Genomic DNA, 19,406 nt, shown 5'->3' on the forward strand with positions numbered 1-19,406 from the left:
TGAGTGCTGGGATTAAGGGGATGAGCCACCAACACCCGGCTTGTAGGTTGGCCCTTAAAAGAAGTAAATGTTCAATTTCTAGGAATCAGGACCTTATCTCATGTGAAACAAAGTGCCAGATGGATAGAATGTATTGGACCAGAAGGGCAGAGAGGAAGTTTGAGGCCATATGTTGCAGTTATTGCTATGAATCTCTGGGGTCGTGATTTATTACAGCAACGGAATACCCAAGTTAACATTATTCCTATATCAGATATGAATCATAGACAAGCTCTTGATAGTAGAAAAATGTTTTAAGGCATTACAGAAAACACATACCAAATGTACAGGCTATACAGAAACAGGATGCTAATGCCAAACTTACAGAGCGACCAAAAACTCTACCCTTAAAATGGCTAACAGATGAACATGTCTGGGTAGGTCAATGGCCTATGAACTCTGAGAAGTTAGAGGCTTTAGAGAAGCTAGTTCAGGAAGATCTAGATGCTGGACATATTGAAGAATCAACTAGTGCATGGAATTCACCTGTTTTTGTTATCAAGAAGACATCTGGTAAATAGAGAACTGTTGAGTGAAGCCTTTTCCTTGCCAGCCCCTTTGTTTTTTCCCCACCAGTCACCTGGGCTTTGCCATGTTGTAGTCCCCAAATAACACACAAGACGCTGTATTAATTATGAAGCTGTTGGCCTTGCACCACCACCACCCGGCATTACCCAATAATTGTTAATCTAAGTATTTCTCTTACCGGAGAAAGGGCCCGGACTTCTTACCCCTATGGCAGCTATATCGTGACTCTCTGTGTTTCTCCTTCCCCGAGTCCTTCTGGACTCCTAGTCTCATCTATGTTGCTTCCCTATTGGCCAACAGTGCTTCATTGACATATACAGGACTTCCCCATCAGAGAATGGTTACTGATCTCAGAGCCATTAACAAGGTAATTCAGCCTGGCAACCTGGGATGCCACTACCTTCTCTAATACCTACCGATTAACCAATTATAGTTATAGATTTAAAAGATTGCTTCTTCCCTATACCATTACAAGAAAAAGACCGAGAAAGTTTAGCCTTCACTGTACCTACTTATAACAATTCTCAATCAGTATGGAAATTTCAATGGAGAGTGCTGCCACAAGGTATGTTAGACAGCCCAACTTTTTGTCAATATTTTGTGCATAAACCTCTAGAAATAATTCGTAAACAATTCCACATTCGTTAATATATCATTATATGGATGACATATTACTGCTTGATTCAAATAAAGATACTTTGGAAAAGATGTTTGAAACAGTAAAGGAAACTTTGTCTCACTGGGAATTACAAATTGCCCCAGAAAAAAATACCTGGAGGATATTCTATTAATTGTTTAGGTTATAAAATAGACTCTCAGAAAATTAGGCGGAAGAAAGTACAGATCAGAAGAGATCGTTACAAGAATCTTAATGACTTTCAAAAGCTACTAGAAGAAATCTCTCAATTACAGACAATTATTGGTATACAAGGGCATGATTTAAAGCATCTGAAAATGGCCTAAATAGTCCACGAGTACTATCAGCTGAGGCTGAAAAGGAATTAGAATGGATAGAAAAGAGAATATTAGAAGCACATGTGGACCATGTAGATCCAAAACTGGACTGCATTCTGGTTATTTTACCATCTAGAGAATACCCCTCAGGAATATTAATACAGAGGGAAGACATCATACTAGAATGGATATTTCTGCCACATAAACAGAATAAAAAATTCAAAACATATATAGAAAAGATCTCCGATTTGATATTAAAAGGTAAGTTAAGACTTTGTCAACTGACTGGAAGAGACCCAGCAGAAATTATTGCACCTTTAACTAATGAGGAAATTTCCTCCTTATGGAAGGATAATGAGTATTGACAAAAAGTTTGCAGTGACTTTTTTGTTTCTCCCAAAACAGAGAGAATAAAATTCTAAAAGAAAACAATTTGGATTCTCCCGCGTATCATGAGACAAACACCTATTTCTGGAGTTCTAACCTTCTACACGGATGCAAACAAATCAGGTAAGGCAGGTTATAAATCAGGAAATATAAGTAAAGTAGTTCAAAGCCCTTACAATTCTGTACAAAAGGCAGAGTTGTATGCCATTTTCATGGTACTTAAAGACTTTACAGAGCCTCTCAATATAGTCACGGATTCTCAGTATGCAGAGAGTGTTGTCTTGCACATTGAGACAGCAGAATTTGTTCATGATTGCACTAAATTAACCTCATTGTTTTTACAATTACAGGAAACCATCAGAAACAGAACTCATCCTATGTATATAACACACATCAGATCCCATACGGGTCTGCTAGGTCCTTTAGCACAAGGCAATGATGAAATTGATGATTTATTAATAGATAATGTGTTGGAAGCTTCAGAATTTCATAAGACACACCCTGTTAACAGTAAAGGTTTAAAGAAGGATTTTTCTATCACTTGGCACAACAAGCCAAAGAAATAGTAAGAAATTGCCCCATTTGCTCAGTCTACAATCAAAATCCCATTACCAGCAGGTTGTAATCCCAAAGGTATTCACAGTATTTCACTTTCCAGAATTTGGAAGTTTGAAATATGTACACCATACCATAGACACGTTCTCAGGCTTCCAATGGGCTATTGCTCTCAGCTCTGAAAAGGCTGATTCTGTTATCATAAACCTGATATAGGTGATGGCTGTTATGGATATACCTGCACAAATAAAACCTGACAATGTTCCAGCATATGTCTCCAGAAAATTGGAACAGTTTTTCAAAAATTATAACAGTAATGGAGTTATAATAGATGAAACACATGAGATTGAAGGAGATTTAGTGAATTAAATGTCACTACTGAGTAGCAAGTGGCTAATGTGGAAATTGAACCTAAGTCTCTAACACCAAATATTTCTCCATACCTGCCTCTCTGCTAAATGTAAAAGTATGTCAAGAAGCATGATATGATCAGCACAAGATTCATCTTCTTTTATTTGAATATAAAAGTTGTATTCAAAGAATAGTACTTTATTTAAAATGTATCCCAAATATGGCAAGTAGATATTCCATAAATGGGTGATTTATATAAGTCCTAATTACAGTTGAAGTGACTGTTATACGTAGCCTATTGTGAGGCTTTCAATCTTTACATATATAGCACATGTTATGTGAAATATCCAATTGAGTTACAAAAATTTGCTAGCATGTCTGTGCCTTTAGCACCTTAGTTATTCTTTTCTACCTCTTCTATTTCTAGACCTTCCAAAGAGGAAGAGATAGTCTTCACTAGAACCTGTCTAATAGCAGTACTAATCCAAGGAATATTTATGAACCATATCCTAGATGACTGTGTTACTGATGTGTTCTGAACCACTATGAATTATTATGCAAGACTGACTAAGATAATTCTAAAGGCAAGAAACCAACCAGGGAATGGTTGAAAGAAAATCAGAAGAAATGGAACAAGAATAAGCTCTAATAAAGTTGTTGAATGATCATGAGATTATAGGAGAAAGAAAAAGATAATTCTGAGTACATCATTCATAGCCTATCATTCAGACTGACTCTGGACCAACCTCATGAATTGAGAACTGAGTCATGGGCAAAGGGTTCATCAATAAGTAAATATAAAATAAATGAATAACTTTGTTTTTGAAGACTTTATAAGGATTTTGCTATCAGTTCAGATATTTGTCTATAAATAGTATATAAAATTAATGAAATGGCCTGGTTCTTAGATTTGAGCATACATCAATATTTCCACAGCTCTTGCTAAAATCTACTACACTCCAGCACTTTGACGTTTAGATTCACTGATTAGGGGTGGTGCTCAAGAATTCACATTTCTAATAATGTTTCTCTTAGAGAACCTTTGGCTTAGGCAGCATGAGTAATTATCATACAAAACAAGATATCTCAAGAACAAGAAGCTCCCTGCAAATCTTTTGGTTCAGCTATGTCCTTGTGGGTACAGACACATTCCAGCTCTCATTTGGGCATTTGTTTTGCAGTGATTTTGCCTTTGTTTCATTCTTCTCATAGCTACAAGATGTCTGGCACTTTGTAGACAGAGGGGGAAGAAGATTTTCTTTAGTATTTATTTTATTGCTAGAAGAACTTTTATAGGAAATCCCATGACAAACTTCTTTTACTGATTAAGGATCTATGATGATAGTTGTGGTATTCACCAATCTGATTACAGGGGAAGGCCAGTTCAGGCACCATTTCCAATACTGCTAGGAGTCTTAGCTGGGGTCATCCTTGTGGATTCCTGGGCATTTCCCTATCACCAGGTTTCTCCCTAACCCCAAAATGGCTCTCTCTCTATCAAATTATCTCTTTTATCACTCCTCCTATCCCTCCCCCAACTCCCCTATCCCATTCCCTCATGTTCTCATGCCCCATTCCTTCTGCTTTATCGCCCCTGCCCCTGCCCCAAGATTACCTAGAAGATATCATCTAGTTAGCTATTCTCAGGGTGATCCATGTGTCCCTCTTAAGGTCCTCCTTGTTATCAAGATTCTCTGGAGCTGTGGATTGTAGTCTGGTTTTCATTTGCTTTACATCTAGTATCCACTTATGAGAAAGTACATATTGCATTTGTCTTTCTAAGTCTGGGTTACCTCACTCAGGATTTTTTTCTAGCTCCATCCATTTGCCTGGAAATTTCATGATGTCATTGTGTTTTACTGAGTAATGCTTCATTGTGTAAATGTACCACATTTTCGTTTTCCATTCTTTGGGTGAGGGACATCTAGGTTATTTCCAGGTTCTGGCTATTATGACTAATGCTGCTATGAACATACTTGTGCAAGTTTCCTTATGGTATGATTGAGAATTCTTTGGGTGTATGTTAAAGAGTAGGTATACTGGTTCTTCTTGAGGTAGTTTGAGTCCCAATTTTCTGAGTAACCACTATACTGATTTTCAAATTGCCTGCACTCCCACCAGCAGAGGAGGAGTGTTCCTCTTAATCCACATCCTCTCCAACTGAAGTTGTCTTTAGTACTGCAGAAGATTGCAAACAGACTTATACCTATTGCCATGCACAAAACTCAAGTCCAAGTGGATCAAAGACCGAAACATAAATCCAGTTACACTGAAGCTGATAGAAGAGAAAGTGGGAAGTAGCCTTGAATGGATTAGCACAGGAGAGCAATTCCTAAATATAACACCAATAGCACATACACTGAGAGCAACTATCAATAGATGGGACCTCCTGAAACTGAAAAGCTTCTGCAAGGCAAAGGACACAGTAAATAATACAAGACAACAGCCTACCGAATGGGAAAAGATCTTCACCAACCCTGCATCTGACAGAGGGATGATCTCCAAACTTTATAAATAACTCAATAAACTAGACATCAAAATATAAAATAATCCAATTAAAAATGGGGTACAGAGCTAAACAGAGACTTCTAAACAGAAGAATTTCAAATGGCCAAAAGACATTTAAGGGATTGTTCAACATTCTTAATCATCAGAGAAATGCAAATCAAAATGGCACTGAGATACCATCTTATACTTGTCAGACTGGTGAAGATCAAAAATTATAATTCATGCTCTCAATCCTAATCTAATTGATAACAAAAAGAATGGGTCATAGTGTTCCTTTGGAGCTGTACATCATCATGGGAGATATCACTAGCACAGGTGCCAGGTATATACACTTAATTCTAATTTTCTGTCTGATTTAGGAGGAACAAATCATTTAGATGTAATATTTTTGTATTTCTTTTTTTTGAGACAGGGTTTCTCTGTATTGTTTTGGAGGCTGTCCTGGAACTCACTCTGTAGACCAGGATGGCCTTGAACTCACAGAGATCTGCCTGCCTCTGCCTCCCGAGTGCTGGGATTTAAGATGTATGCCACCAATGCCTGGTTATTTTTTATTTCTATGGCAGAATATCCGACATGACAAATTATGAGAAGAAAGGCATATGCAATTCCTGATTTCAGATAATTGCAGTCTGCCATGGTGAACAGTCATGGCAGTGTTCATTGTGGTGGGAAAAAATCGCAGCATCTGTTCACATGGTGACAAGAAGACAAACAACAGTAAAGCCTGGGGGCTAAGCTATAACCTTCAATGATCTAGCCCTAGTTTTCAACTTCTGTAAGTCAATCCCTTCCTCCTAAAGTTTCCAATGTTCTCCCAAACAGCACCTCTATCTTAAGAACAAGCATTCAAAACATGAGCTATTTACTAATTTCCTGACTTCTATGGGTATTCCAAATACAATAAACAAATCTGAAGACTGAAAGAAGGAAAGAAACTTTGGTATAAAAGGGTAAAGGGAAATAATGAAACAGGAAGAATTAAATGGAATGAGAGGTGAGAAATAAGCATAGAGAATAGAATATGGGGAAACAAAAATAACACTAAAGATATATTTTAAATGTCATATGGAAACCTAGAACAACTGAAGTTTCATAAAATATACACATAAACACATATTAAAAGTTAAAATGGAGCTGCCTAATAACAAGAAAGCAATGACTCTTTCAAACTTCATAGGCTAATAAATAAAAAGTTCAGTGCCAGGAATGAGTTACTTCTTTTGTGGTTGTTGTCAATTGAGTTCCCATATACTCCCAAACATTGCAAATTATTGACAGTGTTCCTAGTTACCACCAGTATTTTGTGGTATAGGATGTATTGTTGAAGAGACCATATAGTTATATGATAAAACATAGAGAAATCTAGCTAGAAATAACTAGAATCTTTATCCCTACTGGCTAGCTTTCATATTGCTGGAAGGTGCTATCCATGCTATCTGAGAAGGAAATCAATCTCAGCCAGCTGAAAAATGTGTGAGCTACAACAATGGCTAACTTGGCAAGAGATGCTCATTGGTACGTTATCTGCATGAATGTCACAGAAATCATATCAGGGTCATGAATCCGTGGCTAGATAACTCATAGACCATAGGGGAGAAGCTAATACCATTATTCTTCTAAATGGATATAGTATTAAACTGGTTCCTAAATAATTAATGTTCTACAAACAGATTAATGCCTCTCTCAACCCACATCAGAAAGTTCCTTTTTACAGGAGATGGTTATTAATACAGAGACTCACAACTGGTTAAGGTACAGAAAATGAGAGACTGGAATGCTCAGGCCTAAATAGGACATCTATATTACATTCCTTCCCCATCAAGGCTCAGATATTATTGTGAAGGAGGGTGTAGGAGTTATTCCAAGAGTCAAGGGTTCAATGTAACTACAAGAGAACTGTTTTCTGGACACAGTGGGACAGTTTCACATGTAAACTTATAGTAGTTGAGACAGCATGCACAAGATGTGTAAGCTCAAGCCAGACAAAATCACAACACAGAAGAAAGAGTTGGTCATGAAGTTCCACCCCTAAATAAGGAACTACTGACAGTCAGTAGATACTGGGAGAGAGAAAAACAGTTTTTCTTAAGGCTATGGCCCTTGACAGGTTGACCTCACTCCAGTAGAAGGCTGAACAAAGCAGAGTATAGCAACTATACTTCATGGGTTTAAAAAACAAATACAAAAAACAAACAAATTTGACAAACTTGGGTGATAAGGAATGAGGGGACAAATCTGAAAGGAGAAGGGTGAAAAATCTGAAAGGAGAAGGGTCAATATAAGACAAAGTTCGCAATGAATTAATAAAAATCAAGGTTAAAATTAGGAGTTGTGGCCGGAGGAAGCATTCAGATTCATATTAAAAGAATTATAAAACTCTCTTTCTCTTTCTCTTTCTCTCTCTCTCTCCTCTGTCTCTCTCTCTCTCTCTCTCTGTCTGTCTCTCTCTCTCTCCTCTCTCTCTCTCTCTCTCTCTCTCTCCTCTGTCTCTCTCTCTCTCTCTCTCTCTCTCTCTCTCTCTCTCTCTCTCTCTCTCTCTCTCTCTGTGTGTTGCACCCTTCCCCCATGGGAGTCTGCTGCCCCAGTTTGTGACTAGGAATTTCTAGCAAATTACCTCTTATACCCTCCTCCCAGTAAGGCCTGCATATAAGTTCCTGTTTTCTGTAAATACTAATTCCTGTTATGCACCCATCCTTTGCCTGAGGGCCCTGGGAACATAGGCTTCTGACCTTGGTTGTTTTCCACCCTACTTGACTGGTATATAAGGCTCTGCTCTTGTTAAAAATAAATGCTATTCTCCTTGCAAGAATGAACCGCTGTCTTTGTCTTCATTTACATTCTTAGCCCTTGGCCTGGATCATTGTGAAGTGTTGTAGTGCTGTAAAACCATGAACAGCAGTTTGCAATGTGTGTGTATTGCTATAACAAGTTTCTTTGATGAAGGATGAGGACTATGTTCAAATCTTATCTTGTTAATCTTTGGATTCGATGTACTTGAGCACAGAGTTAAAGACAAAAGTAGAATCCTCAGTTTGCCTAAGCTATTGAATGAATGAAAATTAATACTTAGAATGTTTAATATCAAGGTTTAAGAGAGTCTAGCTGAATTCATATAATTTTACTATATTTGTCTGGCCCCTAAAATTTGGAAGAACTTAGAAATAACTAGAAAAAGAATAATAGATTTCACTAAAAGATTTCAGAAAATATTGAATTTTTCTCTGTCTACTATCCCCATTTTAGAAATAAAAGAAAAAATAGGAGAAATTATGGTTATGAAAATGGTGAGGGCTCACTAATTTTGATCTTAATACATTGTTCTCAGCCGTGGCCTAAACATAAAACTCTATCATTCTGATACAAAGATTTCCCCCACTAATATAGTTGCATATAGTTCGATCTGATGGTTTCTCTTGTTAAGTAATGGATACTGTTTATTTAACAAAAATAATCACAACAAATTTGGCCCTGATACTGTAAAAGTCTATTATTCTCTTGTTTATTTGGGACAAAATACTATTTGAAACTTCACAAAGCATAAGCTTTAGCTTTTTTTTTCTACAGGATTCCCCTTATAACAGCTGGAAGTAATTCTGAAAAACAATGCCTCCTTTTCCTACAGTTGGCTTAGAGAGTGTTTTGGTTTTTCCCAAGGATATGGACAGTTGTCACCTGCTTAGGGTTGGTTTTAAGTTGTGAAGGGCTGGGAGTTGAATATGTTATTTTCTTTCTCGGGTTATTAATGAGGTTGAAGACTAGATAGTCACAGCTAATATCCCCCTTATCTTAGTTAGAGAACATTACATACAAGACTTAGACTTTCCAGAATAGGACAGCTATTGGAGTAATCTCTGTTATATTCCATTACCGTGGGACTAGACATTTAGTATGTGTTTCTTGATTAATGTTGCTCTTGCTGGTTGTAGGTCTAAATTTTTATATGTTTTTACCTTTCTTTCTCCTGGACTATACTTGATATTTGTTATCATTGTATATAGTTTTTGTATCAGGCTTAAAACACTCTTATTTAGACAAAAAGGGGAGATGTAGTGGCATCTTGTTTCTCTAGTGAACTTTTCATGGTGGCCAAATCTTAGGGTCGTGGCTTTAGGTATGCCACCCTTATAAGGAAGAGAAGGGACTGACTTGCTCTCTTGGGTTGTGGTCAGAGCATTGGAAGGGCAGATACTACATCTTCAGGAGCAAGAAGACCACAGTAGTTTTTAAATATTGTGTAATAAATACCTGTTAATCATTTACCTTCAGTCTTGTGGACTCATTTAAATCCTGCCTTCAGATACTTTTACTCTTATCTACTCCTGTCACTTATACATGTCATCTTGGATGTTCTACATTCATTCATTCTCTTGGTTTCTGTTTTCTCATTGATAAGATAAATCAGTTGAAGTGGATGATTCTTAAAAGGCCTTCTGATGTTCGTTATTCTAAGATTTTGCTGTTTAAACAGACATGTCTTCATAGCTCTGTTTTTTGTTTTTGGTATTATTTATTTTAAAGAAAACTCGGTGGATGTTATTCTTTGTAGTCAAGGAAAGAAAGGTGTTTTTTGGGTACGTGGGAAGTAAATCTGATTTCAAAATGAAGCTCTTATTGCTTTGTTTATATTGAGACTCACATTGTGAGGACAGAAGAAACTATGGCCCAAGTCTTAATGTGATGACCTCATTAATCCAGAACAAAGTACAAAATTATAAAGGCAAGGGGCATGTCTTTAAACTTGAGTAGCATTAAGGACTGTGGCATTCCCAGGATACACTGTTCTCTGCATGTCACAGGGCAGTCTACTTCTTTTGCATTAATCATGAGAGCAAATTTGCTCACTTCACTATAAGCACTCTGCTGAATGCTGTGCATCTATTATTACACAGACTCCTTACCTCAGGTGTGTGGAATTTTCTTAGACCCATAGGTCAAGAAGGCTTGATATAGATAGGTTAAGTGATTTACCAAAGTATCATGGCTTAGAATTGGCAGAATGATGTTCAAACTGAAGCTGGTTCTCCCAAGGAGACAGGTGCGTATACACAGTGCAGAGGTGAACAGTGATGAATGGATGAATCATTAGGACATGTGCTGTTATAAAATGTTTCAGTTACTAGGGTAATCTGCGTCTAATATGTCTTAGAATAATAATAATGTCATATGAAAGAAACATATGGAGAAAACAGGGGTAATATAAAAGAATATTGCCCCTTCTGTGATCATGAAGTCTAAGTTTTGGCCCTGTGCTTAAAAAGAAACCCTTGTATAATTATGAGAGCCTTTCCTAATCCTCAGTTTCCCTGAGTTTCTTCTATACCAGAAGAGCAATAGACATTTACAGTTTTTCTGCAGCTTTAATTTACATGCAAATTATCAAAGTATCTTTTTAAGATGCAAATACACATTCAGCAGTTCTGGAGAGACCTGGGTTCAGAATTCTATGGGCCTCTCATGTGATCACGACACTGGTGATTTAGCAACCATACTTTAAGGGGTTAGATCACCTTATATTCAACTTTAAGATCAGTGACAAATTGCTTGATTCTTTATTCTCTTTCCTCTTTTCCATGAGAGTGAGGTCTCTCCAGCTTATATTACAGTTGTTATCACTTAAACTTTGTCTCAGGCACGTTTAAATTCCCTTAGATACATGAACACTGTAAGCAGTGCTGCTGTCCAAGTGGGACTGTCCTAGATATGGGAGTGGATAACTGACCTAAAATACCAATAACTTTTGCACTGTGAAGGTCCCAAATGTCCTGGTGTGGACATTACTCTCTGTTTGGATTTCCTGCTCTAAAACTGAATCCTTTCTATGATTTCACGAGGCACTGCTAGACATGCTGTTGGCTGATCCTCACCTACAGCTGACAAGTGGGGAAAAGTCAGTTTCTGCTTTCCCTGTGGAAATCAAGCATGTCATTCTGCCACTTGTTCAGCTGGCATAGTCAGAAAACAATGCTCCGGTCCCATTTCTCTGGAAAGCTTTAGTGCAGTGAGCCATGGATTCCTCTTTCCAGTCTTCTTCAGACTAAGGTTTTCTTTTTTCCTCCCTGATAAAGGATGTTTTTAGGTCACTGAAATATCTACCAAGAAAATAAGATTTATGTCAATGTAAGCCTAATTATTTTGGAAATCTCATATCTGATAAAGCTTAGGAATATGTTCATGTAATCAGCCTCCAAATCCCACAGTGGCATGAATGAATGTTTAGTATATCTTAAATTGGCTTATTAAATCCTGCTCTTGTTTGTTTCAATTCATTGCTATAATTTCCTTTTAGGTATATTTTTCTGTTTTGGCTTTTTGCTTTAATATTTCTTTAAGTAAGGGTTTTTTTCTTTGCTTCCATAAAATCTTTTATCTATCACTAGTTTAGAAATGTTCAGAGTTTAGCTGAGCCCTCCCCCATGGGAACCACAGAAATGTACAACTTTCTAGTCGTTGAACCTGTCTTATTAAACTGCTCCTGTGGAGCATAGAAGCCTCTCTACTCAGTTAAGCATAAGCTAGCTGCGAGCTGCTCCCCCAAAATAAGTTTTAGTGGATACTTGTCTTCCTGAAAGCAAGGCACTCTGGGAACTCATGAGACATGTAAAGCTTATTGAAGAGTCAAATTATCTTCTTGGAGTCTGGGCATGTTGTAGCCTATTTTCCTGCCTCAGTTGAACTCTGAGAGCTTGTACTCGCTCTCATCAGTGGTGGCTTGACACTGAACATATCCATCTAACCTTTAATTTATACCTACTTTATAGGTGACTACCAGATTCTTCACTGTGATATCAGAAAATACAGGTTGGTGTTTTAGTTTCTAATTAATGCTAAGACACATTACCAGTAGTATGAAAGTGGAAACTTATTATTTTACAGCCTCACTGAACTAAAATCAAGGTGTTGGCAGGACCATAGTCTCTGAAAACTGAAAGATGGGAATTCCCACCCAGCATCCTAAGAGCTCCTATAGGTTACATGTATTCTATGATTATGGCTCTTTGAGCTATCTTCAAAGTTAATAACTAACTCAAAAATTTCTTTCTTTCTTTTACTCTAATTTTATCTTATTCCTCTGTTTTCCACATCCAGTAACCATTTTTATTACACTGGAATTACACTTCAGTTTTCTACCTCAAGGAATCTGACCCTTAATCACATCTGTACAATGCCCAATGTCATACAAATAACATAGTTACAAGGTATAGAGATTAGAATGCAAATGTGTTTGGGAAAACCCTTCTTTATTCATATCTCTACTTTTTCTATCTGGTGTACTGTGTAATACACAGCATTTACCTATCATCCATTTTCATTCTAGAAGAAAAATAACTAATTTTTTTTACTAATTGTATCTTAATTCACTGACCTTACATAGGGTCTAAATAGTTGGTTACATTTTAGACTCAGTCAATTTACCACGTCTTTCTTTTAACTACAATTATTAGTGAAGGAGTACAAATAAGATTATAGACAAGTAAGAATGACTATTAGTATTTCAGTTGAAAATGATGAAACAGTTGATTGGAGTAAAACTACTGCTTGTTGGTCTCTGAAAGAGCTTCTGAGGTGGAAGTTCTTGGTGTTTAGCATGGTTTCATTATAAATATGAGACTGACACACTACCTACTGCACTAACAAGGCACCCCCATTATAAATATGAAGCTTTCCAGTAGCAATAGGTTTTCTATTTCACTTTTGTAAATGCCTGCTCCTGATAATTCCAGTAGAGATGTGGGTCACATTGATTCTTCTTTCTGTTATTCAAATATGACCAAATCTAATGTTCAATGCAGCCCACCTTCTGGAATGGATTTTGTCTGTGGAAATAGGATGGCATATGGCTTCCTGCCCACCAGTTAGATGGGCCTTTGCAGCCGAGCCACCTTGATTCCCAATGTGGATATTATTCCCGGGATGATGCTCTTCCTGTACCCTCTTTTGATTATATTGTGCTGGATTATGTTGACTCCTCATGGGAGCCCTTACCCATGAAGAGGATGAGTGGACTGGGAGGTAGGCTTGGAGAAAGTAAGGGGGGAACTGAAGAGGCAAGGGGGCAAAAGGAGGGTTGGGATGTAAAATGAAATAAAAAATTAAAAAGTCAAGTGTTGTGAGATAACAGCTAATGTTTAGTTGAGGGTGCTTAGAAATACAGTGAACTATGTTAGAACACAGAGAATATGAAGTTTTATGTGATAGTTAATCCTAGGGATGCTCACATATAAATTTATTCAAGTATCAGCGTGTGTGTGTGTGTGTGTGTTTGTGTGCTTATGTGCTCACTCACGCATGTGAGAGTACTTCAAAATGAGATTATCATTTGAATTAGTGAACTGTGTAAAGCAGACAGTCATCACTACTGTCAAAATACACCATTCAATACACTGAAGGCTAATAGAATAAAAGACTGAGTAAGGGAGAACTCACTCTGCTTTAGTGCCTTAGAGCTAGGATATTGGAATTCTGACTTCAGATTTAAATTAGGAGTGACACTTATACTCTCAGTTCTCCTGTGTTTTGTATCTTGGAAATAGTTTGAAACTATGGCTGGGTATCTCCTGGATCTTCAGTTTGAAAACAGCATATCATGGCACTTCTCAGCCTCCACAGTCATATGAGACATATCAACAATATTCTTAAAAATTGTGTTTCTGTCTCTTTCAACAGTTTACCTACTATTTATCTGTGCCCCAACAATTTCATATATTATATAAAACATACATGTACATAGCATAAATATAGTGTGTGCACATATGTGGAAGACAGAAATTGGAATTAGATAGCTTTCTCTTTTATTCTCTACCTCATCTTTTGAGACAGAGTCCTTAACTAAACATTTGATCATTGATTGGTCAGTCAGGATGGCCGATGAAATCTGAGAATCTGCTCACCTCCACTGTGCTATGGTTTTAGGCAAACACCATCACACCTGGCTTTTTATGTGGGTGCTGTGAATATGAACTCAGGTCCTCATGCTGGTAAGCACTCTACTGACTAAACCACCACTCATATTCTGTCTGTCTGTCTATCTATCAATCATATATTCATCCATCTGTCTTGCATATATCTAAGTATCTTTCTATTATCTATTTATTATTCAACCATCTATCTATGCTATATTGGTTCTGTTTCTCTGAAGAACCCTCTGACCTAGATAATCTAGGAAGATGTCTCATTTTTTTTGTTATTTTATAGATCTTCCAAATCTCACACAAAGATTTCTTTGTCAGGTTTCATTTTATAGCAAAACAGAGTAAAATCTGAAGTTGAGTATTAATCATAGATCAGGATTAATTTTTGAACATTAATAATTTAGCAACATAAACAAAATTAATGGGCCTGACAGGGAACCAATATAGGGTACTACCAGTCAGCACTAATCAGTGCTGTCTATACACTCCAGAATTCAATCTTGACTTGGATAGTTTCTTTCAATTTTTTTGAAACATCACAACCTGGAAGAGAAGGCTGTTGACTTCCAGGTCAGGTTAGAGCTTCAGCCTGTATGAAGAAATTAATATATGTCTGGAACATTAGAAAGACACAAATTGCTCAGTTCTTTCTATAGCAGAAAACTCTAAAGGAGACGGCATCTTCAGAAACTTAGCTTTTACACATGAAATAAGTCCCAGAGTGTGTTCATATGTAGAATTTTTTAGATTATTGTTCTTTCTGTTTAAATTTTTGCTTATGTCTATTTATTGATATGGTATTTTACTTTGTAGAAGATCGTCTTCAAAGTTGTGGTTTTTCAGCCTCTACTTCCCTTGTTCTAAAATTACTGGTGTCCAGTTAGTGCTGTCCATATTTACATGGTGTTGTGTCATCTAGTGGAGCATGAAAATACTATAGTGGTCACATGGTCAAAAGAATGGTTTTTTTCCCCTCAGTAACTATGCTTTCCAATAAACCCCCAGTAAGTGATGGAGCATGGAGATAATCTACTAGGATATAAAGGAACATGCCAGGAATTTGGCTAGAATGATCTTCCATAATGTGAATGTTTCTGGCCCGACTAGGCCCCACTGCTGCTTCAGTCCCAAATGATCACACAGACACTATGTTAATTATGAAACTGTTGGCCACTGACTATGGCTTCTTATTGGCTAGCTCTGTCTAAATTATTAACCCATTTCTGGAGAAATGGTCCGGACCTGTTACTCCTCTCTCTTCCTATGTGGTGACTGACTGTGCCTACCTTCCCTAGAAGCCTCCTCCTCTCCTAGTCTCACCTATCTTGCTTCCCTATTGGCCAACAGTGCTTCCTTCATCAACCAATAAGACATATACACAGAAGAACATTCCCCATCAATCTTCTGCAAGCCTTGTTCAAATAACCAAAGCTGCTGTGTTCACGAGTGTGACAGGCATAACATGTATGAAGATAACATTTTGTAGCAGTCCTCCCCATCCTATAATTGTTACACTGGTGAGGTTCATTTTGGACTGAGCACTAAGTCTATTGCTCTCAGTACTTTGACTGTTGGGCATCTCTCCACTGACCGCAGCCCACTGCAGAAAGAAGCTTCTCCAACAAAGATCTGCGGGCATAAAGCAATTTGGGAGCATAATTGTGTAGCAAAATAAAAACATCAGGTTCTGTCATAAGCCTATGGTCCCTGCAGCTATATGGGTCATGATATTAAGCATGAAATACACTATTGTGGAGTAGGCCTCAAACACAGTCTGAAAGCAATGAGTTAATACTCCACAATAGTCATATTTCTTTTTTTTTTTGGTTTTATGAGACAGGGTTTCTCTGTATTGTTTTGTAGTCTTATTTCTTATTGCGTTAATAGGTGTATCTTGCTTGATAAGTCAGTACTGAAGCATTCAGTATTTAGCTCTGGGTAAGAAGACTTATGTCGTTTCTTTCCTAGAAGCCAGCATAGCAACTCTGGGTACTACGAAAGTTATCCATCATAGAGGAAGTTTTGTTGTCAGTTTAACATTGATTCCTCTATTTCCTCCATCCATTGTTTTCATCAATAGGATCTTACCTTGTAGTTTTTGTTAGTAACCAACAGCAATGGAAATAATCTGTGGTATTTTGGAGACCTCCTTAACCAATAAGATAAATGGAGGTATCACAAACCTTCTGTAACTTTTATTTGTATCACTTCTGAGAGTAACATTGTTCACTTATTCAGGGTAACTATACTTAAACCAACTATTTTTTAAGTTGTACTTTGAAATAAGTATACTAACTCCTGGGTTTCTTTTTCACACAGTCATGTATTTATTTAAAGCACTGATTGTCCCCCACCTAACATTCTCACTTAATGCTTTTACCCTCAGCATTTCCCCCTACTCTTTCATTTTGCATGTGTTCCAATGTTTACCTTTTTATTTGGGTTGTGAGCTAGCAAAAGTACATATGGTTTTTAATATTGCCTTTCGTTTTGGCTAGTCTTCCTTTTCACCCTGTGATTTTCCCCATATTCCTATGCCATTTCTTACTTAAGCCTTTGTATCCCCAGTTTTAGTGAGGTGTAACATTATGAGTTTTGTCAGAAATAAAAGTCATTAATTGTTCAATGTATGTATTAGAAAGGATTGGACACAAAATTTGTTAAGAATTTTGTGATGGAAATGTGGGAAGGGAAGGAAACCTAGAGAAAAGTCAATGTAACTATGAGTTGAGACTCTCTCAGTACAGTACTTTAACTATATAATGCTTTACACTTGTACTTTAAGACAACACAGTAATTAATACATGTTGATACTGAACATACATTTGTGGATTGGTTGGATAGGATGAATGAATGACAAATACTGCCTTTACATATATTACACATTTTTCAGCTTATATGTCTTCTCTGCCTTCAGTATCATTCAGTCCCCTTGAGGGAATCTTAATATATCCAACATGAAGCACAAAAGGACTGAATCTAGTTTTAATGGCCATGAGAGGGAGAAATACTGAGAATCTTGTATGTGCTGTCATTCAAGGATGTAAATGTTAGGATGTGATCTGGGTATGGCTCATGGATCTAGGCTCTTCTATTGGATAAAAGGGATTGAAATTGTTGAATCCATAGCAACAATAAATTCTAGTCACATAAGTTCGACATTTTTATTTAATTAGTATTTGTCCTGTATTTGTGCAACATAAGTGAAAGACCACAGAATGGGATGTATGGTTTAGCAACCTTAATTGAAGAATGGCTGTAGCGGGGCGGTGGTGGCACACGCCTTTAATCCCAGCACTCGGGAGGCAGAGGCAGGCGGATCTCTGTGAGTTCGAGGCTGGGCTGGACCGATAGCCCCGAAACAATACAGAGAAACCCTGTCTCATAAAAACCAAAAAAAAATAGCTGTAAACCCACAAAAGGCCAAATTCCGGGCTGCTGACCACCTGTGACAAACTGACCAGGGCGTCAGAGATGGGTAAAAAAGATTCATGGGAAACGATGAGATGATAACCACCATTTACTTAGGGAGAGATTATTAACACATACCAAGGTCTGAGGAATTTACAACGTGTAGGCCAGGAAGACATCTATTTCCCCTGGTCAGTAGTCACGTACCCCCGGTCACAAGATAGGGACCCCTCCCAAAGGCTTGTGGTTTTTGTCTTTAAAAGCTGATTGTAACTGAACCTCGGGGCCAATCGGTCTAAAAGCTGACCGAGAGGCCCATCTGCAGATGCCTAATTAAAACCTCTTGCGTGTTGCATCAATTGGCGGGTGGACTCTTGATTCTTGGGGTGACGAATCCAGCTTGGGGACCCCTCCTCAATTTGGGGAACCCCAACAATAAGCAGTTGCCATTCACGTAACATAAAAAAAGTCTTGCAGGCCGTAAACCTAGCTCTATTTGTTCCACCTCCTAAACCATTACTGGAATTTGCCTTTCTGCCTCTCATCTCCATTCCCAGCACCCTAATTCAGACTGGTCTCCTTATATGCACTATGCTTGTCTTCAAGTCACAATCTGTAATGCAGTGAATGGTATCACTTTAAACAGAATAAAACCATCTCATTTCCCTCCTTCAAAATGCTTTAGTAAATTTACACTTGCTAAACAATAAAGTCCTAGCAATACTTCTTGCAAGGTTCTTTCTGTTCTCATCCTGCTTTAACTTTACATTTTTCCATCTCTCTTCTTCCTTGCCTAATACTCTAGCCATAAAGAACACCTTTATGTTTTCTGACAGGCTGTATCCCACTACCTGTAAATACTGTGATTTTAGACACCGATTTAAATTCTAGAATCACCTGTTATCCTAAATTCATCTCTAGCCGCCCTCTGCTTCCAGGCAAACACTCAGATCTAGTCATTACTAATTACTCCATAATCATTAACCAGAGCAAGGGATTCCAAGAAATTATAATCTAGTTTTGGAAATCGAAATAATTACAAAATAGCAAGGAAAATGCTTCAGTAGAGATAGGATTCAGTTTCTGAGGACTAGTAATTAATTATGTGTATGTGAAAGTCACATTTACCCTTAAAGGATGATTAGAACTTTTAAAAGCATTTCTAAAGTACTTAGTGTTGTTTAAGTTCTGCTTCTTTTAAGAATTGCGTTTCTAATTGTCTTTCTACTGCTGATTTCCCAGTGCTTTATAGAAAGGCATTGTTGAGTTACAGGTAACTACTAAATTGCTATCAGTTCCTAATTAGTTACAGGTAACTACTAAATTGCTATCAGTTCCTAATTAGTAAAGATTGAGCCAATGAAGCTTTATTTCAGTGTAAATGGATTTAAAGAGGGTGAAGTTCAGCCAAGGCATGAAAACATGATAAGCAAACATCCTGACCTAATGCTCATTTTTTTTATAGTGGGTTTCTAAAGTAGTCACTTGTGGTAGATTCCTGTTCCTTCTGACCCTTTAATTTTCTTCCTTTGAGGCATATACTGTCCCTTGAAGTCAGTTTCCTTATCTAACTAATGAAAATGAGTAGATGAATCTATGAAATTCACACTTGTATGCTGTAAAGACAAGGAATTTTGCATTTTGGCTTCTGTCAGGCTGTGGGAACAACAGACCTTGGCTGGAGGCCTACTTCCCCATCAACCTGGGAGCAGGCAACTGTAAGACAATGTTTACTAAAAACAATATGGTGCCTGGAGCAAT

This window comes from Mesocricetus auratus, unplaced genomic scaffold (genome assembly GCF_017639785.1).
Source record: "Mesocricetus auratus isolate SY011 unplaced genomic scaffold, BCM_Maur_2.0 Super-Scaffold_100003, whole genome shotgun sequence".
Classification (NCBI taxonomy): Eukaryota; Metazoa; Chordata; class Mammalia; order Rodentia; family Cricetidae; genus Mesocricetus; species Mesocricetus auratus.